Source organism: Cydia amplana, chromosome 15 (assembly GCF_948474715.1).
Source record: "Cydia amplana chromosome 15, ilCydAmpl1.1, whole genome shotgun sequence".
In the NCBI taxonomy this organism is placed as follows: Eukaryota; Metazoa; Arthropoda; class Insecta; order Lepidoptera; family Tortricidae; genus Cydia; species Cydia amplana.
In genome coordinates, this window is record NC_086083.1 from 12686117 (window position 1) to 12699260 (window position 13144).

Consider the following 13144-nt stretch of genomic DNA (forward strand, 5'->3'; position numbering starts at 1 on the left):
TCATTATCATCTCACACAGACAAAGTCGCGAGCAGAAGCTAATTCAGATATATCCGTTGAAGAAACATCTATGTTTTTGTATCTTACTCTTTTCGTGACCTCTTTAGTAAGGTAATAAAAGTCTGTATCGATTTTTATTATTTTGAATCACTTACAAAGTACTGAAATAAACATTTGAACCATACTTTTAGAACTTCTAAAAGTAAGTCTCGAACTCGAATAACTCACGTAAAACTTGTACTGAAAAAAGTAGCTAGAAACAAAACTTCATGAAAGCCCGGGTACTTCAGTTGGTAGGTATTTACACTCATTAGTTTTCAACGCCACTTCGTCCTTCAGATTTTTGCAACTTGAACTCATTACATCGGAAGCAAAGTTGCCGTTTTAATTAAAGATATTCAGTGAATACCCGCCCCAAAGCCTTAACTCACTGAGTCGTGGTTGGCTTCGTTTTTTTTTCGACACACTCATTCCCGCCTCTGCGACCCTCCCAAACAAACAACGAAGTACTACGATCAACAATATCGAGCACAAGTAAAAATGAATCTTTTCACATCTCGATAAGTTTGAGAATATCTTATCAAAAAAATTGCTTAAAGCTCTTTCGTTTCTGAGTGGGACCTTTCAGTTCATTTCGTGAAAGTGGAGACAGGCTGGCAAGTTAGTTGACCGCGAGCATTCGCGCGGGTGGCTGTGTTTGGGAAAAGCTGTCGCTTGTCGCTAAAAATTACGGAAAACTTTAACGTAAGTGTAATCTGAAGGTGAAAGTGAGAATTTTTGATTTTGCAAAGTGAATATTGAGTGTGTGCTTGTTTTGAAGGGTGAGTTGTCATTGTTTATTGAATTTAAAGCTGGTAAAGATAAAAAATAAGGGAATATTGCATTTTGTTTAAAAAGGCCGGTAAATTTTCAAATAAATAAGGATAGGCAATGAAAAAAATCCTGGACACCGAAATATTTCTCCTAGGACAAATACCGCTTAAAAACTGCAACATCTCATTACCAAAATACGTAAATGGTACCTACGAATGGACTTTTTTTAAGGTTCTGTTCAAAAATCTCAAAAGTTGGAGATTATTAAAGCTACCCAGTTAAAACTTTCAATGAATACAATTTAATTGATGATGTAACGATGTTAACGATGTTCTTAATCGTAATAAACTACTCATATTGATTAATGAGTTAAAGCTCGAAAAATTAGAGAGCTTATACGGAATTTTATTGGAACCGAAAATTGTATTTAGTGATCTAAATAGGTGATCATAATATATATTATGCCCACTGCAACTAGTGCAAGGTGAACTGAATTCAATATTTCACTCTAAAATACATTGAAATGCAGAACTAAATAAATCAATTATTTGTGCAACTTCGAAAACTTACTGCTTCGAGTTCTAGCGTGTTCGTTCAAGTGTAAAAGGTCATATGTCTTTTAGAAATTCACATTAGATACGTATTTCTGTGCACAGGACAGAATTCTAACTTATTATTGTTAAGAGTTCCGACTTCTAGCTCCCTTGCCGTTTGCTTCGGTGGGAAGTTCGTACGAACTTGGATCAAAGACTTAATATAAACTTAGAATTTAAGTTAAGCGTAAAATTTTAAGTCTTAAAAAGAACTATTCTTTAGATGTAAAGATGAGGACAATTATAATCATCGAAATATTAAAAGAGTACCTACTTTTTTGTCGTTAGTATAAATGAATAATAAAATAAAAAATATAACTCGATTACCCACTTCCACAGCATGAAATTAATTAGCCTTAATTGTCATATAACACAAATAGTATAATTTAATTATACATAATTATGTTATAGTTAACAATACAACCCATTCTGCCGAAATCATTTTTAAGAACACGTTTTTATTTTTTCTATATTGATTAAAAAACGCATACTTAGTTTAATATAGTTTTTTGAAGTGAAAACTTCTTTAGCGACGCTGTGCACTTTTGTGATGGGGAAAAAATGTTAAACTCGCGAGAGGTAAGATTCGTAAGACGTAAGACGGACACGTGACCTGATCGAAAAACTGTTACAATGTCATTGAGTTTCTCTTTATTGATTTAAATAACTAATAACGCTAGATGGCGTTAACCTCAATTATACATAGTGCTACAGACATTTTGCACTACCTAGTCATTGAGTTTTCACTTCTGCCGGCACTCCCGGAGTGCAACCCGTTGTTTTTTCTCTAATATCCCACAATGTTTTTTAATTTATTTCTCTTTTATAGTCAAAATCAAACTACTTTTGCTAGTTTTACATACAAAACTTCCACTCACTCTATTTTATTTGTATAACAATTTTTAATACCTAATAAAAGTGGTACCGTCGCCCACACTGTTAACTGAACAGCGGTGGGCCTTATGCCTCTTGTAATAAGGTCCATCGATGTACCTTAATTAATAATACTCTACAAACTAATTTCAGCGGTATGATAATTTGAGAGTTAACACCCGGGAAGAGAGACGCAAACGCGGTGGGTACCTAGTGGAAACATAAACAGCAGGTAACCTTGTATCTCTAAAATTCGAAATAATATATTATGTATTTATTTATTTAAACTTTATTGCACTAACAAAGAAAAATGTACAAATGGCGGACTTAATGTCAAAAGGCATTCTCTACCAGTCAACCATTGGTTCAAACAGAGACATAAAATGTTTCAAAAATGTAACTAGTATCCAGAATTAGAAGGAACGTTTGCGAAATGGACAGAAAGCGGACGGAAGACCCAAAAAACGATGGACGGATTGTGTGAAAGAGGATATGAGAAAGAAAAGAGTGAGTGCTGAGGTGACGCAAGGTAGAGGAGAATGGAAGAGAAAAACATGTTGTGCCGACCGCCGACCTTACATAACGTGGAATAAGGGCAGGAGGAAGACTTTTGCTTATTGCGGCCCCACAGATTTTCAATATTTTTACTTAAATCTGCCTCAATAAACAACTTTATTATACGAATTAAAATGTAGTAGGTTTGAACATGCCTATAAGGGCCCAGGAAGAAAAGTACGCTTTAAAGTTTTTACGAGATCCACAGGAAATACTAACTCCAACTCATACCTGAATGTATTCAATCTGACATACTGTAACAGGCCAACTGTGTAAACCGCAGACAGCTCGAGTCTTACCAACTTCACGGCTGGCAGGTGCGAGCACTTTTAAAATATGCTAATCTGACACAATCTGACGACTAACTTCAGCCGACTTGACGAGCAAAAATAAAAAGTTACAAAGCTAATTGTAGATGGCGCCCTTCTAGATTTCATACGACAAGAGAATGTGAGAGATAAGATGAATAGGGACCATTCATTATTTTTTAATTTTGAAGTTTTTCGTATAACTGTGGATTCCTATTACTACAGAGCAACGCGGAATAAATACTTCCGGAATGCAAATCTTTTAGGAACCACTGTCATGGATATAAATTGACAGTTGCCTTTTTTACGTACGAATATATTTTATTTTCTACTATTTTAAGTAGGTAACGAATGGTTAGCCAGACTATATTTTCAAATTGCTTGTACACATGTGCAAATTCCCACCTGCATTTTTCTTCTCCAAAAGCTTTAGCAATGTTACCTATCCTTAAACTATAAAAACCCCTCACGTGCAGACAAACAGTGAAAGTTGGCATATTGTTTGCGGAGGTGAAAGACGTTTTATTAAACCCCGCACTCAATTTCATGGAAAAACTTAAAACGATATGACGCATAATGTGTCTGAGGATGGATGTGGCATTGCGTGGGTTTTCGTTTCATTTTTTATACTTACCTACGCTTTTAACCGTAGATGGTAGGATCCTATACGCTATACGGATATGGTATAAGCGTGTATCCATGAGGGACAAAATATAGGCAATGCGACACTATGATTGGTCGAATTTATTTGTTGCCCACCCCACCATAATCCATACTTATGGTGGGGAATAAAAAAAAATGTAAGACTGTGACAAGGAAAAACTAGAATATCGCTTTCGCTGCTACTCCTACTGAAAAATACATGAGACTATCACGTTCGGTCATTTCCCCCCAACCCTGATCCTGTTAAAATACTAGATTCATGGTTTTCGTTAAAAAATTATACCTACGCTTTTAACGTTCATAAACATGATATTCGAAGGTTTTTAAAAGGGCAACCTAATTAGAATAGAGAATTACTTGTACAGTCGCCATCAGATATATCGGAGCGGCCATGGTGTTCACAATATCTGAACAAGCACTCTAACGCCTTGATAATAGACGCGTGAGCAGATATTTGTGAGCACCTTGGCCGCTCCAATATATCTGATGGCGACTGTACGGTTGCGGCGTCGTTGTCGCCGCTGTAATTATATTTATAAATTTCCTTGATAAAATGAGTCTCTTTTGCCGGCGATACTGTAGCGATGATGACTTTCATTCCATCGTCCGTGGGTGGTTATATTTATTTATTATATTAAGTATATTTTGTGTAATGTTGTGGTTATAATTTACGTAGTATAATTCAATACTTCCTATGACACTCGACATGGTTCCAATTTTGGTCGCACTATTGACATTTGATAGGCGTACTTAGGTATAAACATTGTATAACTGTGGTATTACTACCTAATACTGCTATTTTCTATTTAGTACAAGAAACCTATACTTAATAGGTTAAGATACGCTAGATCACTACACCTTATACAACAAAGTCCCCCGCCGCGTCTGTCTGTGTGTATGTATGTTCGCGATAAACTCAAAAACGACTGAACGGATTTTCATGCGGTTTTCAGCTATCAATAGAGTGATTTTTGAGGAAAGATTAGGGGCCCGATTCGTATTTTGAACTAGACATCTATTAGATGTCTATTAGACATCACCAAGATACTTAATAATAATTTGTGTTAAATAAATAAATAAATAAAAAAACGATATTTTAACGTAATAGTGACATTTGTTGCCCGAATTGAGCTGCAAAAGAGAACTACATAGTTGAAATCTAAACTACAACGTATCTAGTACATATCGTATCGTTCTCTAGTCTAGAACGGATCTTGTTTTCCGAATACCGCTGTAGGTGTATAATTTGTTAAGGTTTTATGTAACCCGTGCGAAGCCGGGGCGGGTTGCTAGTTTAAAATAAAAATATTCCATGTTCTTCTGGTGTAGAAGTTCTATTTGAGAATAAAATACTACCGCATTTGAAATTCTTCGCTCATCGCCATCGCGAAGATAGGAGGAACTTTTTGACGTAGTCATGGCAGAAGGTTCTTTGTAAGAGTACTCTTTTAACCAAAGTTATGGCTTCTGGATTAAATTTTCTTTTTCTTTAACACTTCGGGCGTGTGTTTGAACTTTGTTCATAAGATAAGTGAACTAGGTATTTTGACGGTTTTATGAAACGCTTTTGAAACGGTTTTTAATACATATATGATTTAGTAAGTTTTTAAGATTAGGTAGGACTGTAGGTATAAAAAGTAACAGGCCAATTTGAACGTACATTGACATTAGAATGATATTTGGATCATGTTATTTAGGTATAATATTATCTTGTCCTCCTGAGTATAGTAGTAGCGGGGTGGTGGGACAGTGGCCTGGTCAGGCACTGGTCCTCGCTTCACTTAGGTTTAGGTATAGTACGGCTCTTCTGAGGTGAACTTTTCGCTTCGAACCTTAATCTTTCAAACAAAGGCCATTGTCTCTATTATCGCAAAACCGCTTGCTCCCGACTTAGCACGTGCCAGTACAATATTCATATTGAAAAACAACCGGTATCGTCATAGTATTAAGGTTCAAATTTAATGTCACTGATATTCTAGATATTACGTTTTGGTAGTGTAGGACGATAAACCGCCCGAAGCGATACGGCGCTCATATTATTTTGATACTTAGTGTGGTGTTAAAAATGAAACGTGGTTATTTATTATATTGTTTTATTTAAATTATTAGCTTGCGTTGGTAAATGTAATAATTTACAAAGGTGCAGCTGCAAGCATTGTTATTTTTTCTTATCTTTAAAATAACCATACTGTGAAATTAGCACCTCTGATGTGATGCCGACGCATAGTGACAATAAAAACACTGATAAGGCAAACGTGGAGCTTTGAAGCGTACAGCTTTTCTAACAAAACGTCACGTGTCAACGGTCAGAAGAAAGGTCGGTTATAATATAAGAAAGAAATTGATTATATCTGATTTTTTATGACACGATTTTATCTAGTAGTACGTATAACTGTTTATATACCTACACGGAAAAATGTTGATTATACCTATGTTAAACTTATTAATCTTAAATTTACATTGTTACCTTAGATTTTGTTATATAACAAATATACAACGCTTTATCATAAATAACCGGGTTTCATTTTTAACACCACACTAAGTATCAAAATAATATGAGTGCCGTATCGCTTCGGGGCGGTCTATCGTCCTACACTACCAAAACGTAATATCTAGAATGTCAGTGACATTAAATTTGAACCTTAATACTATGACGATACCGGTTGTTTTTCAATATGAATGTTGTACTGGCACGTGCTAAGTCGGGAGCAAGCGGTTTTGCGATACTAGAGACAATGGCCTTTGTTTGAAAGATTAAGGTTCGAAGCGAAAAGTTCACCTCAGAAGAGCCATACTATACTAATATGTATAGTTATTTAAGTATTCTCTTGTTACTAACAAACTATTAATAAGTGTATTAGTCTGAAATAAATGCATTTTATTATTTATTTATTTATTATTTATTGTGTATTTCGCTCGTAATCGCACGATTACTAAATAATATGATTCAAATATAATTTTACTGTCAATGTACGTTTGAATTGGCCTGTAGATCTAGAAAGATAATGTGTTGTAATACTCGTAGATAAGGTCAATAGGTACCGGTAAATGTGGTTGCGGGATAAGTGTGGCTAACCATCACATTGGGGCCTTTAATAAGCAATTGAAAGTCAACAAGTTCAAAAGTACAGCGCTTAAATTAGCATTTTCTAAAAAATTTCAGTACCTAAACAAAGGTTATCCAACATTATACATATAACAGCAGATCCTCCCAAATAATCAGGAAAATTATAGGCTACAACATACTTCCTTTTGTAATGATATTGTCTCAAATGGGGTGTAAACAGGGTTAATAGTCAACCCTCGAACACAGGATTAATTTTACCCTTTTTGAGTAAACACCTGGCTAAATATTACCGTAAAACCACTCAACTATAGTCCTCTACAGTACTATACATATACAGTTGTTAGTACAGGATAGGACTATAGTTGAGTAGTCATAGTATAGTAACTATTATGGTCCACAAATTCAATACGTAGTCACTATCACTACCTTATAAAACAAAGTCCCCCGCCGCGTCTGTTTGTTTGTGTGTTTGTATTTTCGCGATAAACTCAAAAACTACTGGACGGATTTTCATGCGGTTTTTACCTATCGATAAAGTGATTCTTGAGGAAGGTTTAAAAGGCTTGAAAGAGAAAAATTGTGACCTGCAGAAGTAAACAGCCGGTCAGACATAGGTACGTACGAAAGCATTTTTACCGAGGTTGAGACTGAGACTTTGCTTTCGCTCGGTCAATAAATAGCCTGAAGCTCTAACTAAAACAGATCACTAGCATAAAGGCGAGTCATGCTGTCTCATTTGGTCGTTTTGTATAACATCATTAGTATTAATTAATGCGTTATAAATGGCTTTTCATCCGTTCTTAAAACAACGGCTTTTGCGGAGTCATTGTGTGGCGATTAATTATGTTTAACACAAACAAAAGACTGCGTGGTAACAGTGGTACGTTCGGAAAATTAAAAAAAAACGGCCAACCAACAACGGCTTCCTAGCCTAGTTGGTAGAGACCCCCTATAAAGCCGGAGGTCCTGGGTTCGAATCCGGGTAAGGGCATTTAAGGATGATTCACGTTAGACCGGGCCGCGCCCGGGCCGAGGCGCCAGACATGTAATTTTCTATAACCGCTGATCGGTGATAACGTGGTGCTTTCCATAGAAAACGAAGCGCCCGGAAGCTCCGGCCCGGCTCCGGCGTGGTCTAGCGTGAGTCATCCTTTATTTGTGTGTTCATCACGGATATTTGTTCTTCCCGGAATTATTCATAAGTAAGTATACAAGTATTTATGTACCATACCTATGGTTAATGAAGCGCTGGTGTCCTAGCGGTAAGAGCGTGCGACTTGCAATCCGGAGGTCGCGGGTTCGAACCCCCGCTCGTACCAATGAGTTTTTCGGAACTTATGTACGAAATATCATTTGATATTTACCAGTCGCTTTTCGGTGAAGGAAAACATCGTGAGGAAACCGGACTAATCCCAATATGGGCCTGGTTTACCCTCTGGGTTGGAAGGTCAGATGGTAGTCGCTTTCGTAAAAACTAGTGCCCACGCCAATTACTGGGATTAGTTGCCAAGCGGACCCCAGGCTCCCATGAGCCGTGGCAAAATGCCGGGACAACGCGAGGAAGATGATGATGACCTATGAATCTATAGGGTGACTGCTTTAGTTATTGGCCCCTCCATATACTTATTGGCTCCAGTTTCCATACTCCAAAATTACCTATCTCTTACCATAGTTTTTACCTCCTACACGACCCGATGCTTATTAATTCAGCGGGAGCAATCTCACGGTATCTCAGACGGAGGTGTAACGCCGTAATCCAGGATAATTAGAGTGTGCAATATTAAGCTGTGCTGCTTCTGCCACGGATTATGTAATACCTACAACAGATACGCCAGTAAAAATTTGTTCCCGAATTTTGATTAGCGGGCGCTTGTCCATGATCTGCAATTAAGAATAAGAATAAGAATTATTTATTGCCACACACATACAAGAATACAAAAACGATAAAAGAAAAACAAACAAATAGACATGTTGAATAGGAAAACAGTAACAATTATATTAGCATAATTTTTTAAGCACAATATAGTGTAGAACAATGGTGAACTATCATGAATTCGTTCCTCGCGATGATAGTTCACCTTGATTTAAACGGTCAGCATGAGTAATTAACATGATTTGTTTAGGAAATGAGCAAAATGGTAAAATAATCATACACATATGTACAAGCCCATACTAATTATAATAGTCGTTATACTAGAGACCGCGCGGGAGAATCGGGAGATGATATAATTAACAATTTTCTAGTATCTATACTATACCAACTCTGAAAAAAAAATGCATGGTAGTGTTAACATCACAAAAATTAGGTACCTACTTATGTTGGAAGTCAATTTAAAAAAGTTCCGTATACAACGTGTATGTAAACTGAATTTATTTGTAAATGGTGTTTTACTTACGCCGCGCCGAGATAGCGGCTTTCATGTTTTGTCTGCTTTAGTTATTCGTATTTAATCTGTGAATCTGGCTTATTCACTACCCTAGAGCATACAATGCCGCCTAAAGTCAAAACACAGTATGTCATTACGAAAGTTGTATGGAGATACGGCATTTTGGAAGAACGAAAATTGAATGCGGGAAAGATTGTAGCTAGACTAAAAGAAATTAGGAATGTATGATGCTTTAGGCTCGTATTTACACAGATTTAAGTGGGTTCAGAGCACATAATAAGACAGAATAAGTACACTTTGAGTTTCGCTTTGATTGTACAGTCAGCAATACAACACCTTGCCCGGCCTTGAACACCTGGCCCGCAACAATAGTTGCGGGCCAGGTGTTCAAAATGAGTTTGACGCGACTTTATTGTTAAAAGAATAAGAGCGTGTCAAGGTTATTTTGAACACCTCGCCCGCTTAGGAAACTTCTGCTACTGACTGTACGGAAAATTAATAGTATTTAGATGGATAGTATTTTAACTCAGTGTTAGATTTTTTTTTTACTAGGAGTTCTACTCAGATTTAACAACTTGTTACGGTTTAGATCTTATTATATGACCTTGAAGACCACTCACGCTGATTGGTGCATGCGAAATGTTAACTTCACGCTATTCTAGAAAACAAGTTTGGCTACTTAGAATAGGTACCTATGGCCTATTTTTGCGACAAGAATACTACAACTATTCAAAGCAACAAAGCTACATACCCACACATTCTCACTATTCATGTGAATAAGTTTATTAAAGAGCGGCGTTGTTCCTCAAGTTTAATACCATTAGTCGGTCGGCCGACGATAAACAAGCGTTGACAATGGCAAATCCACTCAGCTAAATTAACTCACTGGTCGGCTGACACTCACAATGTACTGGATTTTGCCTTCTTGTAAAAAAAAAGGAATTTGGTATTTTAAATAAATGGGTATTCATTCTCTGAGTATATGTCTGCGGTTGCATTGCTACGACTCTTTTCATACATTTTGTATTGGTCGCGGTAATTAGACCGCAGACATATTTTTTGAGGATGACCTTTTAAAGTAGGTAAGACAAAGATTTATATTAGTCTAATTAAGTTGGTTCCTATTCAAATAAAATTCAGCAAAAAAAATACCTTTTTTAGGGTTCCGTACTCAAAGGGTAAAAACGGGACCCTATTACTAAGACTTCGCTGTCCGTCCGTCCGTCCGTCTGTCACCAGGCTGTATCTCACGAACCGTGATAGCTAGACAGTTGAAATTTTCACAGATGATGTATTTCTGTTGCCGCTATAACAACAAATACTAAAAACAGAATACAATAAAGATTTAAGTGGGGCTCCCATACAACAAACGTGATTTTTGACCGAAGTTAAGCAACGTCGGGCGGGGTCAGTACTTGGATGGGTGACCGTTTTTTTGCTTGTTTAGCACTATTTTTTGTTGATGGTGCGGAACCCTCCGTGCGCGAGTCCGACTCGCACTTGGCCGGTTTTTTACCCCTTCACGTCATAATGACGGCTGTAATGCAGCGGCGATCGACACTTATTTTATCAAGATAAAGATAAAGATAAGATAAAAGATAGTTTATTCAAGTAGGCATAATTACAATGCGCTTATGAACGTCAAATAAAGCTAGGTAGACCGGCTCCAACCCTACACCTCTGCCCCGAGAAGATTTAAATCCCCCCTCAATTGGAGGAGGGTATCCCAATATGGGACCGGCAACAAACTCGGCGGGACACATCTTTTCAAAAATAATTACATCTTATAATTAACATGCATTACGAGAAAATAAGGGAAAAAATACAATTTAAATTACTATAGAATTCATGCAATTATACACATAAGGTGTAATAGAAATTTGATTTAGAAAATATACATATGTACATGGAATCATACAAAATCGTAGCTCTTTCAGAAAACATATCAAATTCTTACAAAAGGAAAAGAAAATAAAGTTATTAAAAGAAATGGGAAAACATATTATATAAATCTGATTGATTATTATTAATTACCAACATATAATATTTGATGTGCTTTCCTGCTTACCTGAGCTGTGTCACCTATAACTCTATACATAATACAATGTTTTTAATTGCTACTACTTTTTATTAGTTAGTTTCTGGTTTGGACCATGCATGTTTGTCTGTCAAGTAGTCCTCGACTCTGTAATAAGCTTTTAACATCAATGACTTTTTTAAGTAATTCTTAAGAGCTGGAAAGGGTAATCTTAAAGCATTCTCAGGTAACTTGTTATAAAAATGAATGCATTGCCCAACGAATGACTTTTGTACTTTACGGACACGAAACTTTCTGATAGCAAGCTTATTTCTATTTCTAGTGTTAAAGTTATGGACATCAGAATTCTTAGTGAAGGAGTCTAGATTCTTAATAACATAAATAATACTATCATATATGTATTGGGAAGCTACAGTTAAAATATTAATTTCTTTGAAAAGTTCTCTTAATGATTCACGCGCTCTTAAGTTATATATAGAACGAATGGCTCTCTTTTGTAAGACAAATATAGTCTGTATGTCAGCTGCTTTGCCCCAAACCAGAATACCATATGACATTACACTATGAAAATAACTATAATAAACAAGGCGAGCTGTTTCAACATTAGTCAGTTGTCTAATTCTCCTCACGGCGTAAGCGGCCGAACTTAATTTGTTAGCTAGTGTTCCGATATGAGGACTCCATTGTAGATTTTTGTCCAATGTTAAACTAAGAAACAGAGCTTTATCTACCATCTCTAAGCATTCATTATTCAAAAGTATTTTAGTATCGACTGGTTTAACATTCGGCAAAGAAAATCTAATACATTTGGTTTTCTTAGCATTAAGAAGCAAATTGTTCATAGTAAACCAGTTAAGTACATTAACGAGTGTGCTGTTAATTACACTATAATCGGTAGATTTCCGATCAACCTTAAAAAGTAATGATGTGTCATCAGCAAAAAGAATTATTTCACAAAGATTTTCTACTATACATGGCAAATCATTTATATAAACCAAAAACAGGAATGGACCCAAAATAGAACCTTGCGGCACTCCTAATTGGACTACAGCTCCGCTAGACTGGGTTTTGTTTACAACAACTGTTTGTGTTCTATTGCTAAGGTAAGAAGACATAAAGTTTAGGGCATTTTCTGACAGACCATAGTGTTCTAATTTCAAAATGAGCGTTCCATGATCCACACAATCAAATGCTTTAGAAAGATCACAAAATATGCCAATTGCATCACAAGAATTTTCCCAAATATTATAAATATGTTTAATGAGTACCGAAGCAGCATCGGTCGTGGAACGGCCCTTTGTGAAACCAAACTGATTGCTTGTAAGTAAAGTATGTCTGTTGAAGTGACCCAGTAGATCATTTAACATTAATTTTTCAAAAACTTTACTTAGTACAGGAAGTATTGATATTGGTCGGAAATTAGCCATATTACTCGAGTCACCAGATTTAAAAAGAGGAATGACTTTACTATATTTCATAAGATCTGGAAAGACGCCTTGTGAAATTGAAATATTATAAATTACGGCTAAGTAAGGCGCTATTACGTCTATGACATGACTAATGACTCGAACTGATGTTCCCCATAAATCTTCCGTTTTCTTTAAATTGAGTGACTTGAATGTTTTAACAATATTTAATAATATAAACAATATTTTAACAATATAAACTCAAAGTTAATATTACATTTCTTAACATTAGCGCAAAGTAAGGAATGAGCTCGAGACGAAGATGAATGTAGACATTTCGTGGTATTAATAGCTATTTTAGAAAAATAATCTTCGAATGCCGAGGCAACATCGTTGTTTGACATGGTAAGTTGTTTATCCGAGACAATGTTGACTTGACAA

The 13144-nt window shown here is 36.1% G+C and overlaps 1 protein-coding gene across 1 annotated transcript in view; it reads left to right on the forward strand.

Moving 5' to 3' along the window:
- The first annotated feature begins 350 nt into the window (after positions 1 to 350).
- Positions 351 to 13144, forward strand: part of LOC134654881 (carbonic anhydrase-related protein 10-like) — a 47468-nt gene continuing 34674 nt past the window's right edge. Inside the window, exon 1 of the mRNA XM_063510342.1 lies at positions 351 to 821. The gene's annotated coding sequence lies outside the window, so the exon portion shown is untranslated. The remainder of the gene's footprint in view (positions 822 to 13144) is intronic.